Source organism: Podarcis raffonei, chromosome 2, assembly GCF_027172205.1.
Source record: "Podarcis raffonei isolate rPodRaf1 chromosome 2, rPodRaf1.pri, whole genome shotgun sequence".
NCBI lineage: Eukaryota > Metazoa > Chordata > Lepidosauria > Squamata > Lacertidae > Podarcis > Podarcis raffonei.
The window spans coordinates 11,380,257-11,392,817 of record NC_070603.1 but is presented as its reverse complement, the minus strand read 5'-3'; positions in this window follow the sequence as shown (position 1 = coordinate 11,392,817).

Below are 12,561 nucleotides of genomic sequence, written 5' to 3'. Positions count from 1 at the left end.
GCGCTTCCACTGCGCTTGGGAGGCTTCGCGTTGCTATCGCTGAAGCCGTGGAGCCTGCATTCGCTCCATAAGACGCACACACATTTCCCTTTAATTTTTGGAGGGGGGAAAGTACGTCTTATTGAGCGAAAAATATGGTAAGGAGATGACAGTCTCTTGGGAGTTGGCCACCCATAGGCCATTGGAAGCTCATCTCACAATCTTGGCTCCAACTAACTCCACCAGAGGGAAACTGCAGGCTGTGTCTACTTCAACATGGAGATCAATGACAATTACTTCAGGGTCAAACAAATTATTTGAGGGGGTCAGTGCTACACAAAGGTGTTGATGCGCCTAGCCAGTTTACCTTTAGGAACATCTCTGCATCAATGGTGCAGAAGACTTTTCCACCAGGAAGAACCTATGGGAACCATTGCCTGCTAATGATGCTCTCCAAGCTGTTTTCCAACGAATGGGTATGTAAATTTCACTGTGCAGCTGAGTAGAAAATCTCAGCGCCAGCATCTCCTCCTGCAATTAAAAGAATAAATAAACCACAAGCCACCTGGTGGCGATGCTCTAAAAATCTGGAGATGTGCCCTACCTTGCTGGAATATCCGCTGAGGGAACAGGCAAGTGGGAGGCATGCAGGAACATTCCACTTAAGGTCAATGACTTCACACAAGTAGGTCCATCACTTGATGCCTCGTCACTTCCGCACCACCACCAAAATTTGATAATACCCCTTTCTTAAACAAAAACTGTAATATTTTTATCATTAATATTTATAAAGCAGCATCAACAACCAATCACGACAGAGAAAGGCTCTCACATGCATTGACTTCCACATTACAGAGCTTTGTGGGACCACTTTTAATGAATAAGAAAGGCCTTTGGTTTAAGGAGTTGTCCCACAAGAGAGAGTCCTGTTACGCTGGTCCCGAATGGTATATGGTTTTTACTGGCTTATGTCTCAAACAATTGGTAATATTACCACCTACTCAACCCCATGATTGTTTCAACATACCCAGATAGGCAGGGTATTATTATTATTATTATTATTATTATTATTATTAATAATAATAATAATAATGTGCACCTCCCCAAAGTCAATTCAGAGTGGGGGTAATGCCTCTTGCCCTCACTCTGAATGAGCGGGACACTTTTAGACCCATCTGCAGAATGATGAAAAGTGAAAAGGGATAAAAGGCAAACGTCGACACCAACTTCCCTTGTTTCTGCTGAGCTGTGGTTGTTACAGAAGGATAGCTGTGTTGTTAAGTCTGTCACAGCAGGAAAAACTGAGAGTCCCATGGCACCTTGAAGGTAAAGGTAAAGGTACCCCTGCCCGTACAGGCCAGTCTTGACAGACTCTAGGGTTGTGCGCTCATCTCACTCTAGAGGCCGGGAGCCAGCGCTGTCCGGAGACACTTCCGGGTCACGTGGCCAGCGTGACAAAGCTGCTCTGGCGAGCCAGCGCAGCACACGGAAACGCCGTTTACCTTCCCGCTATAAAGCGGTACCTATTTATCTACTTGCACTTTGACGTGCTTTCGAACTGCTAGGTGGGCAGGAGCTGGGACCAAACGACAGGAGCTCACCCCGCCGCGGGGATTCAAACCGCCGACCATGTGATTGGCAAGTCCTAGGCGCTGAGGTTTTACCCACAGCGCCACCCGCGTCCCTCATGGCACCTTAAAGACCAGCAATAACTAACCATAAAGGTGTCAGTCTTTAACGTGCCACAGGACTCCATGTTGTTAGGATTATTAATTCAGTGCAGCTCTGAGTGGCTTACAACAGCCCTAATAAAATAAAAAAATCAACAGTGAAAATATAAAAGTTAAAAAAACACATACAGTGCGAATCAATAAAACTCTAAACCAGTAAAGTCAACAAAACCATCTGTAACGATTACCGTTTACAACTACAAAATGTTTTACAATGCTTCTGAATATTGGGCTCAAATGGCCTTCTTTCAGCAGGGAAGCATATAGTGTTGCTTGAGAGTAGCCAGCCACATGTTCAAAGCACACATCTTCCACCAGTGAGTTGCTCCACAGCTACTATTTCCTTCCTTCCTTCCTTCCTTCCTTCCTTCCTTCCTTCCTTCCTTCCTTCCTTCCTTTGTAAGAGATGGAGAAAGAGAGTAAGGGGATGAAAAAGGAGCATGAAAGCCTGAGAGGGAGAGAGAAGGAAAAGGATGGATGGACGGATGTGGTAGAAACTGAGTCCTGGACCCTGAAAGGCATAGTGCTCTGTGTGTCTGAAAAGGTTGGTATCTGTTGCTTGAAAGCATCTTCCATCTACTGAGAGTCACATTGAAAAGAACCTTGTTTTGCCCTTCTTCCCACCTGTCTTTTGCGACGTTTAAGCCTCCAAATGGAGCGGCTGGCTTGCTGCATCCGAGACTGGATGATATTATAAGAGACGAGGTCAGAAAATTGGATGCTTTCATCACCTTGACACTTAGAACTCGGTTTTGCCTGGTCCAAAAAGTGATTCTCACCAGATGCTGGGAGAGGCAGACAATCCGATACAGCTGATCTTTGATGCAGGCTCCTGCGAGAGGTCCTTTTGATTTCGCCGCCCCCCCCCCCGCCCTGTGGCTTCTCCTCCAGCCCTCAGCCCCCATCTGTTAGTTCCAGAGCGAAATCTCAAATTTCAGGTTAATGTCACGGGAGATCAAAAGCTGTGTGGGGCAGGTGGGGTGGAGAGGGGAGCTGGGATGAGGTAGTGATGAGGTAATGGCCTAAAATTCTAGGGAGAGAAGCCCCTCGGGACTCAGCACAGCAGCAGGATGTAGCCAGCCTGTGCAACGGGGGGGGGCAGCCTTATATAGGGTCCATTTCCTTATATAGGGTCCGTGATGAACGTGTGTTTTTCCTGTTATTTATTACAAGGCAAGATCTGTTTATTCACAAAGATACAAACTGCAAATGGGTTGGCACCCAGAACAGCCCACTTCTTTAAAACAGCACCACTTCTCCCACACGCACCGTATTTTTCGCTCTATAAGACGCACTTTTTCCCTCCTAAAAAGTAAGGGGAAATTTGTGTGCGTCTTATGGAGCAAATGCAAGCTGCGCAGCTATCCCAGAAGCCAGAACAACAAGAGGGATAGCGAAAGCAGCGATCCCTCTTGCTGTTCTGACTTCTGGGATAACCGTGCGAAGCCTCTTCAGGGCAATGGGAGGAATGCTCCCCCTGCCCTGAAGAGGCTTGGCATGGCTATCACAGAAGCCAGAACAGCAAGAGGGATCCCTGCTTTAGCTGCGCAGCAATCCCTCTTGCTGTACTGACTTCGCTTCGCTGCAGAGGCACTGCGCAGAGATGGAGAGCTGCGCTCCATTTCTTCTGCTGCTTCGCTGAAGGGGCGCTGTGCAGAGAGGGAGAATATATATTTTCTTGTTCTCCTCCTCTAAAACTAGGTGTGTCTTATGGTCGGGTGCATCTTATAGAGCGGAAAATACGGTATGTCCTTGAGAAACCCTACCACCACCACGGCTTCTTAGCATCATAGAACTAGAGAGTTGGAAGAGACCCTAAGGGTCATCTAGTCCAACCCCTTGCAATGCAGGAAACCTGCCCACAGCCGTCCCTGGGTGGGCTTGAACCACCAACCTCGAGAGCCAGTGTGGTGTAGTGGTTAAGAGCGGTAGTCACCTAATCTGGGGAACCGGGTTCGTGTCTCCGCTCCTCCACATGCAGCTGCTGGGTGACCTTGGGCCAGTCACACTTCTTTGAAGTCTCTCAGCCCCACTTACCTCACAGAGTGTTTGTTGTGGGGGAGGAAGGGAAAGGAGATTGTTAGCCGCTTTGAGACTCCTGAAGGGGAGTGAAAGGCGGGATATCAAATCCAAACTCTTCTTCTTCTTCTTCAACCTCCTGTCAGCTGCCAAACCTGGGCTCTTGTGTCCATTCCTGGCTCCATTACAATTGTTTCTTTCTCCGGCCACCATTCAGACAGGTGGGGATGTCCATAGCAGCTCAGTTGGTTAGAGTGCAGTGCTGATAATGCCAAGGTTGCAGGTTCAATCCCTGCTTGTGACAGATGCATAAACCTGCGTTGAAAGGGGTTGGACTAGATCAGTGTTTCCCAACCTTGGGCCTCCAGCTGTTTTTGGACTACAACTCCCATCATCCCTAGCTAGCAAGACCAGTGGTCAGGGATGATGGGAATTGTAGTTCAAAAACAGCTGGAGGCCCAAGGTTGGGAAACACTGGACTAGATAAGGGGTCAGTAAACTTTTTCAGCAGGGGGCTGGTCCACTGTCCCTCAGACCATGTGGGGGGCCGGACTATATCTTGAAAAGGAAAAAAAAATGAACAAATTCCTATGCCCCGCAAATAACCCAGAGATGTATTTTAAATAAAAGCACACATTCTACTCATGTAAAAACACCAGGCAGGCCCCACAAATAACCCAGAGATGCATTTTAAATAAAAGGACACATTCTACTCATGTAAAAACAAGCTGATTCACGGACTGTCCACGAGCCGGATTTAGAAGGCGATTGGTCTGGATCCGGCCCCTGGGCCTTAGTTTGCCTACCCATGGACTAGATAATAGATGTTAATGGTGGAATTCGTGTTCTTTACGCACCCAGGTTTTTCACACTGTCTGCATGATGGCACCGTTGTACAAAATGCCAGGTCGTTTTTTATATGTATACTTAATTTGGATTTTCTTGTACGATGGAAAGCCTGTTATGCAGAAGTAACCTGCTATGCAGCCACTGCTGGTAGTGAAAGCTTGTTAGCTCTTTTCTTCTGGGAGGGGAAGGTGGTTTGCCCTATGTGTCAAAGTTTGCTCCTCAAACATTGGTGAAGTTTCAGTTTCAACAACTGCAATCGGAGAAGTTGCTCGCTCAAGATCTCATGTAAGGGTTACCATGGAGACTGTAATCACAGTACAGTGGTACCTCGGGTTACATACGCTTCAGGTTACATATGCTTCAGGTTACAGACTCTGCTAACCCAGAAATAGTGCTTCAGGTTAAGAACTTTGCTTCAGGATGAGAACAGAAATTGTGTTCCGGCGGCGCAGCGGCAGCAGGAGGCCCCCATTAGCTAAAGTGGTGCTTCAGGTTAAGAACAGTTTCAGGTTAAGAACGGACCTCCAGAACGAATTAAGTACTTAACCCACTGTACATGCATTAGGACGTTCTTTTTTTCATACTGAATTTCTGCACAAGATCTCTTTATCAGAATATAGATCAGCAGAATGCAAAACCTCTGCATATATTTTGAAAACAGAATGGAAATAGATACTCCTCCCCTTAAACAACAACCCACAAGGCTTCATTGTGAAACATGGTAACAAGAGACGGGTAATGTTCACTCTTCTGCTCTTGCACACTTCCTGTGTGTGTTGTTGTTCTTGCTTTTTAAGAGCATGGGCACACAAATACAGAAATACTTGCACGTATGCCCAGAATGGGAAAAGATGGGGGAGGGAGAAGTAGCAGCTGAGGCGACCAGAAAACACAGCATAGGAATATTCCACGGAGGACCGCACACTGTTGAGGATGGGGAAGAAAGGAATATCTCTGAAAAACCCCAGTAGCTATCAAGACAGGACATTTAAAAGCACTTTCTTCAGATATACAACATATGACTTAAATCAAGGGATGGCTGGTTGAAATCCTGACAGAGGCCCTACCAGATACTTTTAGCTCCGGATTATGAAACAATCAAAAATAATTGTTAAGTGCATTGTGATGCATTATTTACTGTGCAAGCCACTTTGAAGAATCTCAGTGAGAACAGGTGAGATAAACTGTTCTTATTTATAAATGTATAGGCCACTTATTGGCACAATCAGCTCACAAGCAGTTTACAAAGTATAAAAATCTGTTATACAGAAATTGAAATAGAAAACACCCATAATGAAAGTACACAATAAAACAGTCCGATTAAAACATTAAAATATCAACGTCCATCATTAAAATATGCTAAAATAACCACATGATGACAACACAGCAATCGAAACCAAACAGGAGACTTGGGTCAAGATCAGGGGAATGCCTGTGTTTACAAGAGTTGGCAGAATGCCAAAGCTGATAGCCAATACTCATATATCTATGAGGTTCATCTGATCTGCTGCAACTTCTCCTGGCACAAAATAATAACACATAAAAATACACATGTACACAAACCAACCACACCAGGGAGTGAATTAGCTAGATAGAACTAAATACCTTTTCACCATTCTTAAATACCTTTTCATCCATTCTTAAGGAAATCAGCCCTGAGTGCTCACTGGAAGGACAGATCCTGAAGCTGAGGCTCCAATACTTTGGCCACCTCATGAGAAGAGAAGACTCCTTGGAAAAGACCCTGATGTTGGGAAAGATGGAGGGCACAAGGAGAAGGGGACGACAGAGGACGAGATGGTAGGACAGTGTTCTTGAAGCTACCAGCATGAGTTTGACTAAACTGCGGGAGGCAGTGGAAGACAGGAGTGCCTGGCGTGCTCTGGTCCATGGGGTCACGAAGAGTCGGACACGACTAAATGACAGCAACCTTTTCACCAGATTTTTCTCATATCTCGTAACGAATAGAATGAAGGCTGTGACAGCCAATGAGATCCAGGGTCCAATCTAGAACGTTATCAAGGTAACGTTTTAGGGGAAAGGGGATTTATTTGTACTGGAACCATCTGAATTGAAAATAAAGGTTCAGTCAAAACTGGGTTCTTCTACCAGCAGCAAGAGGCATGGAGCTTCATTATAGATAGGATAAGACCATTCTCACAGCAGCTGTAAATTAAAGTGTCAAGCTTTTGCACATACGTTTCTCACTAGGCTTAACTTTCTTCTCTGTTAATAGACCAGGAAACCACTCCATTACAACCTATGATTATTCCAGAAAAAACTTCCTACAGGTCATTAGGGTTTTCTCCAGAGTTATCAAGGTGGTGGTCAACGACTCTATTACAAACTTAAAAACAGAAAGTGTAATGCTGGTGGTCAACAAGAGGTTTAAAGACTGCTTCAAGGCAAATCTTTAAAAATGTAGTATAAACAGCGACAACTGGGAAACAATGGCCTGCGAGCGCTCCAACTGGAGAACAGCCTTTATCAAAGGTGTCATGGACTTTGAAGACACTCGAACTCAGGACACAAGGGAGAAACGTGCTAAGAGTAAGGCACGCTTGGCAAATCCACACTGTGATCAACTCCCGCCCGGAAACCAATGTCCCCACTGTGGAAGGACATGTGGGTTCAGAATTGGCCTTCACAGTCACTTACGAACTCATTGTTAAAACCGTGTTTATGGAAGACCATCTTACTTGGCTACGAGTGATCGCCAAAGAGGAGGAGGAGGAGGAGGAGGAGGAGGAGGAGGAGGAGGAAGAAGAAGAAGAAGAAGAAGAAGAAGAAGAAGAAGAAGAAGAAGAAGAAGAAGAAGAAGAAGGTTGTTCCTCCAAAACCACGAGGACTATAAACTCGTTGTTATATAAAAGCCCCAATTCCAAGGAAAGAGTTTCAGACGCCAAGTTAAAAGCTGTATTCTGTGCTCCGCTGTGATCAATTGCAGCAAGGTGGATTTCGCTAGGCTCCCTGGAGGGTCTTTTTTGTGCTAAACTCAACCTCCCCTACAAGCACGAAGGCACTTTGCGATTTGGTCTCCCCAGGCCTCCAGAAGTGGAGCAAGCCGATAAGCGGCTGCAGCGACAGCTGCTCTTGGAGCTGTGGATTGAGTTACAAGGGAGTGCAGATTGCTTTTGTCCACTCGGCTCTGAGCCATCCATCACCAGCTCTGACAGCGCTTAGAACTGCAGGAACACACCGGCCACAGCGGCTCTCAGCACTGGGCTATCGGCGACATTACATCTCAAGATACAGGATTACAGCAGAGAGGCGCTTATACCCCCTAAATTGAAAGAGGGTGCAGGAGATCTGATGCACATCTCGTGTCAAAGACTTCAAAGGCACAGGGCAGCCAGGGAGGAGGGACGCTTGCCAACACCTCCTTACACTCCCTAACGCACATGAGCACAGCGGAAGCAGGTTACAAATCTTCCAAGCTGCAAATCTTTTAATGCCTTTTACATTAACATGGAATTCCTCCATCTTCCTTTAAAGAGGAAAGTGATGCATCATATTTAATGGATTTAGAAGGGATTTTGCATCTAGGGCACCCCACCTGCTGAATAAATGGGAGAGCTGTCCTGGAAGCTGTCGGCTGAGTGCACTATACAGTAGTATAAAGCTATGGTGGTGAGCTTTTGTTTGCTGAAATTCAGGTACACAGGCATGAATGCCTCTGAGCATGTACAGAATTTATCCCCAACCCCAACAAAAAGTACTGTTTTTTTCCCCCCATGAAGGGAATGTTTTCTCACATGCTTTTGAATTACCGGTACTGGTGTCAATAAGCATATGGATAGGCCTGATCTGTTAGGCATTACGTACTTTGATTTCATGGACCATAAAGAAGGCTGATCGCCGAAGAATTGATGCTTTTGAATTATGGTGCTGGAGGAGAAGAAGATCAAACCTCTCCATTCTGAAGGAAATCAGCCCTGAGTGCTCACTGGAAGGACAGATTGTGAAGCTGAGGCTCCAGTACTTTGGCCACCTCATGAGAAGAGAAGACTCCCTGGAGAAGACCCTGATGTTGGGAAAGATGGAGGGCACAAGGAGAAGGGGGCGACAGGGGACGAGATGGTTGGATAGTGTTTTCGAGGTTACCAGCATGAGTTTGACCAAACTGCGGGAGGCAGTGGAGGACAGAGGTGCCTGGCATTCTCTGGTCCATGGGGTCATGAAGAGTCGGACACGACTAAACGACTAAACAACAACAACAACTTTGATTTCAAAAAGCTTTTCATAAAGTCCCTCACCTAGGACTAAACTTAGCTGTCATGGAATAACAAAAGATGTTATCATCTGGATATGTAACAGGTTAAAGAACAGGAAGCAGAGAGAAGGAATAAATGAACAGTTCTCACAATGTAGAAAGTGGCGTCTTCAAAGGACTGTTATTGGAACCAATGTTTTGAAACTTGCACATAAATGGCCTGGAGTTAGGCAGGACCAGGTTTGCTGATGACACCAGAGGGTTCCAGATGGAAAGAGCAAAAAGGGATTGCAAGTGGGGTCCAAAACACTTTCTTCATGCTGTGAATGAACATTAAAATGGCAAGTGTGATTCAGTGATGCACATTGGGGCTAAAACATTGCAACTTCACTTCCAGAAGTTATTAATACCGATTTACAACCGATTACTGCAGTGCTAACAACAGCAAAACAGGGTATTGCACCAAAATGGGAAAATAAAGATCCCCCTACCATAACTGATTGGTTAAGCGAAACTTGGCAAATCTTAAGGAAAAAACTTCCATACAAGAGAAATGCAATACTAAATAATCAAGAAATTTTTTTTTTATTGAGAGGTGCACCTTCTTTTTACAGTTCGGGAGTTAATAAAGCAAGTGATATTTTTCCTTTTAATTTCTTCAAGGTATTATAGAGTTTTGTTGTGTCTCTCTCTCTCCTCTTCATATGTCATTTCCTTGTTTTTTCTTTTGCATGAGATATAATAGATTTTGCTGCATATTGTTGCAACATAATATTATTAAATTTTAAATAACGGGGAAAGAAAGGGGTTTTTTTGCTTTTTTTTGGCAACTTCACATATACCTCTTACGAGGTCTGACCAGGACAGATATATTTGGGTCATGGTGAATAGCTTAATGAAAATGCCAACCCAGTGAGTGGCAGCTGTGAAAAAGGCAAATTCCACACTAGGTATCTAGGAACGAGACAGGAAATGTAATTGCCAGAATCATAATACAGTACTGTTTTTGAAAATCTATGGTGCAATCACACTTGGAATACTATGAACAGTTCTGGTTGCCTCAGCTCAAAAAGGATATTGCAGGTTCAGAAAGGGAGAACGAAAATGATCAAAGAGGTGGAACAATTCAGAAAAGTCTACAACATTCAGGGATTTTTAGTTCAGAAAAAAGGAGAGGTGGGGGTCAGGGAACATGAAATATATGCATAAGGTATGCAAGAAGTTGACAGAGAAAACATTTCCTGCTTTTCTCATTACACTGGAACTCGTAGACATTCAATGAAGCTTAATGATGGAAGATTGAAGACGGACAAAGACAGTACATTTTCACACATTACACAGCTAAACTCTGGAATTTATCTCCAAAATTTAAGTTACATTCAATAAATTTTGCATACTGCCAGCCCTCTGAAATATTCTTAAGTTTGCTAAAGGACGAGCATACCTTTCCTGGGGTGTGAGGTAGCTTACAATTTAATCAACAAAAACATAAATGCTCAGTGTTGAAAGGCAACGCCAACTTTGATATTTTCTCTTTCCATCAGAGAAGGTTATGGAATGCAGAATATTCTCTTATCACACACCAGAAGCAATGTGGATTCAAAAGAAGTGAACAATCAGCATTAAGCAGAAGATCCAGACAACTGGTTTTAAGGGAGAGCTCTCCCTTGCAGCTGTGAGTTGCCTGCAATTCTTAGTCCTCAAAGGGAAGCCACAGTGGTTTCAACCTAGTTCAAAATATCTGCTAGCACTGCATATAAACAGGAAGCAAAAGTCTCCCTTTTGTGTTTGGTTATTAAAACCAACAGAGGTGGGAGGGAACCAAAAGGAATAAGCTGAAATTAATGCCAATTTTTAATTTTAAAAAAACTGATTAAATCAGCTGGACCAGAAATGACTTATGAGCATATGAAGCTGCTTTGCACAGACCTAGTTCTTATTTAACACTAAAAGAGAAGAGGCCCCATGGGCTAGATCCATCCTAGTGGCCAGTCACTTCTTAAAGCGTAAAGGGACCCCTGACCATTAGGTCCAGTCGTGACCGACTCTGGGGTTGCGGCGCCCATCTCGCTTTATTGCCTGAGGGAGCTGGCGTACAGCTTTCGGATCATGTGGCCAGCATGACTAAGCCACTTCTAGCGAACCAGAGCAGCACACGGAAACGCTGTATACCTTCCCGCCAGAGTGGTACCTATTTATCTACTTGCACTTTGACGTGCTTTGGAACTGCTAGGTTGGCAGGAGCTGGGACTGAGCAACGGGAGCTCACCCTGTCGTGGGGATTCGAACCGCCGACCTGACCTTCTGATCGGCAAGTCCTAGGCTCTGTAGTTTAACCCACAGCGCCACCCGCGTCCCATAGTCACCCTGGTGTGAATTCATGGCGAAGATTTTGGATAACATGCACATATACCCCCAAGGACCAAAACATGCTATACAGTTCCAGGGGTGCAGTGTGGGGAGGGCTGGGTGTGCCGTGCCCCAAGCGCATTTTCTGGAGAGAGAGTGACTAGGCACCCCCACAAGAGGCTCTCATCTTCCTCACGCCCAGCTGCAGGACGTGGGAGTGGAGTGTCTGCCACCCCTCTCCTTGGCTATGCCATGTGCAGCTCCGCCACAGCGGAGAGAGGCTGCCAACCATGCACCTCCATCCCTGGGCCACCCTCTCCGGCCCAGCAGCTCTGCTCATGAGCAGACCCCGTGACTTCTTCTGGGGGTGCACACCCCAGTTGAAGCTGCACGGGAAGCAGCTATGGAGAGGCAGCCCCCACATTGCAGAAGCGCCTAAACCAGACAGCCACTTTGATTGCCACCTGCTTGATTTACCTGCACTCTGAGGGCTGTAGCTCAGTGACACGGCACGTCCGCCATACGGAAGATTTTGCACGCAATTCTCCTACATCTCCACTCAAGTGGCAGGTCTTGAACTTAAGAGAACTACACAGAGTAAGCAAAAGGGGGCTTGACCAGTTGCCCACAGCCTTTTCCAGCACGGGACCCACCTTTAAAGCAAACACGTGTTTGGGGACCTATTCATTATATACATATTTTTTAAATGTGTGTGTATGGAGGTAGTGCTGGTGTTGAGACCGACCTTACATCAGGTTTTGACTAATGGGCTAGATCAGGAGTAGCCAACGTAGTACCCTGTAAGGTGTTGTTGGAGTCTGATTCCCATCAGTCATACTCAAAATGGCCACGGATGCTGGGAATTGTAGTCCAAGGCATCTGGAGTGCATCACGGTGGCTAGTTAAGCCAATGGTTATTAAGACACCTTAATACAATGGTACCTCAGGTTACAAACACTTCAGGTTACATACGCTTCAGGTTATAGACTCCGCTAACCCAGAAATAGTATCTTGAGTTAAGAACTTTGTTTCAGGATGAGAACAGAAATTGGGCAGCGGCGGCGCAGCAGCAGCAGGAGACCCCATTAGCTAAAGTGGTGCTTCAGGTTAAGTACAGTTTCAGGTTAAGAACAGACCTCCGGAACAAATTAAGTACTTAACCTGAGGTACCACTGTATGTTAACATGCGCCCCCCCAAAAAGAAAAGAGGTTTCGCAAAAAGCCAGACTGAGCACCCTGGGCCAATCTCCCTACTTCAATGTCTAACATGAGTTTGATCATGGAGAAGCCAGCAGGAGACAGGAGCATCTAGCAGAGTGGCAGCTGCTGCTACAAGATCTGCCAGATATCACCCCAGATGAGGTTTAGCACCAATACATGGAGATGAAATTGAAACCCAAATTCCAGGAAAGACTCAACGGG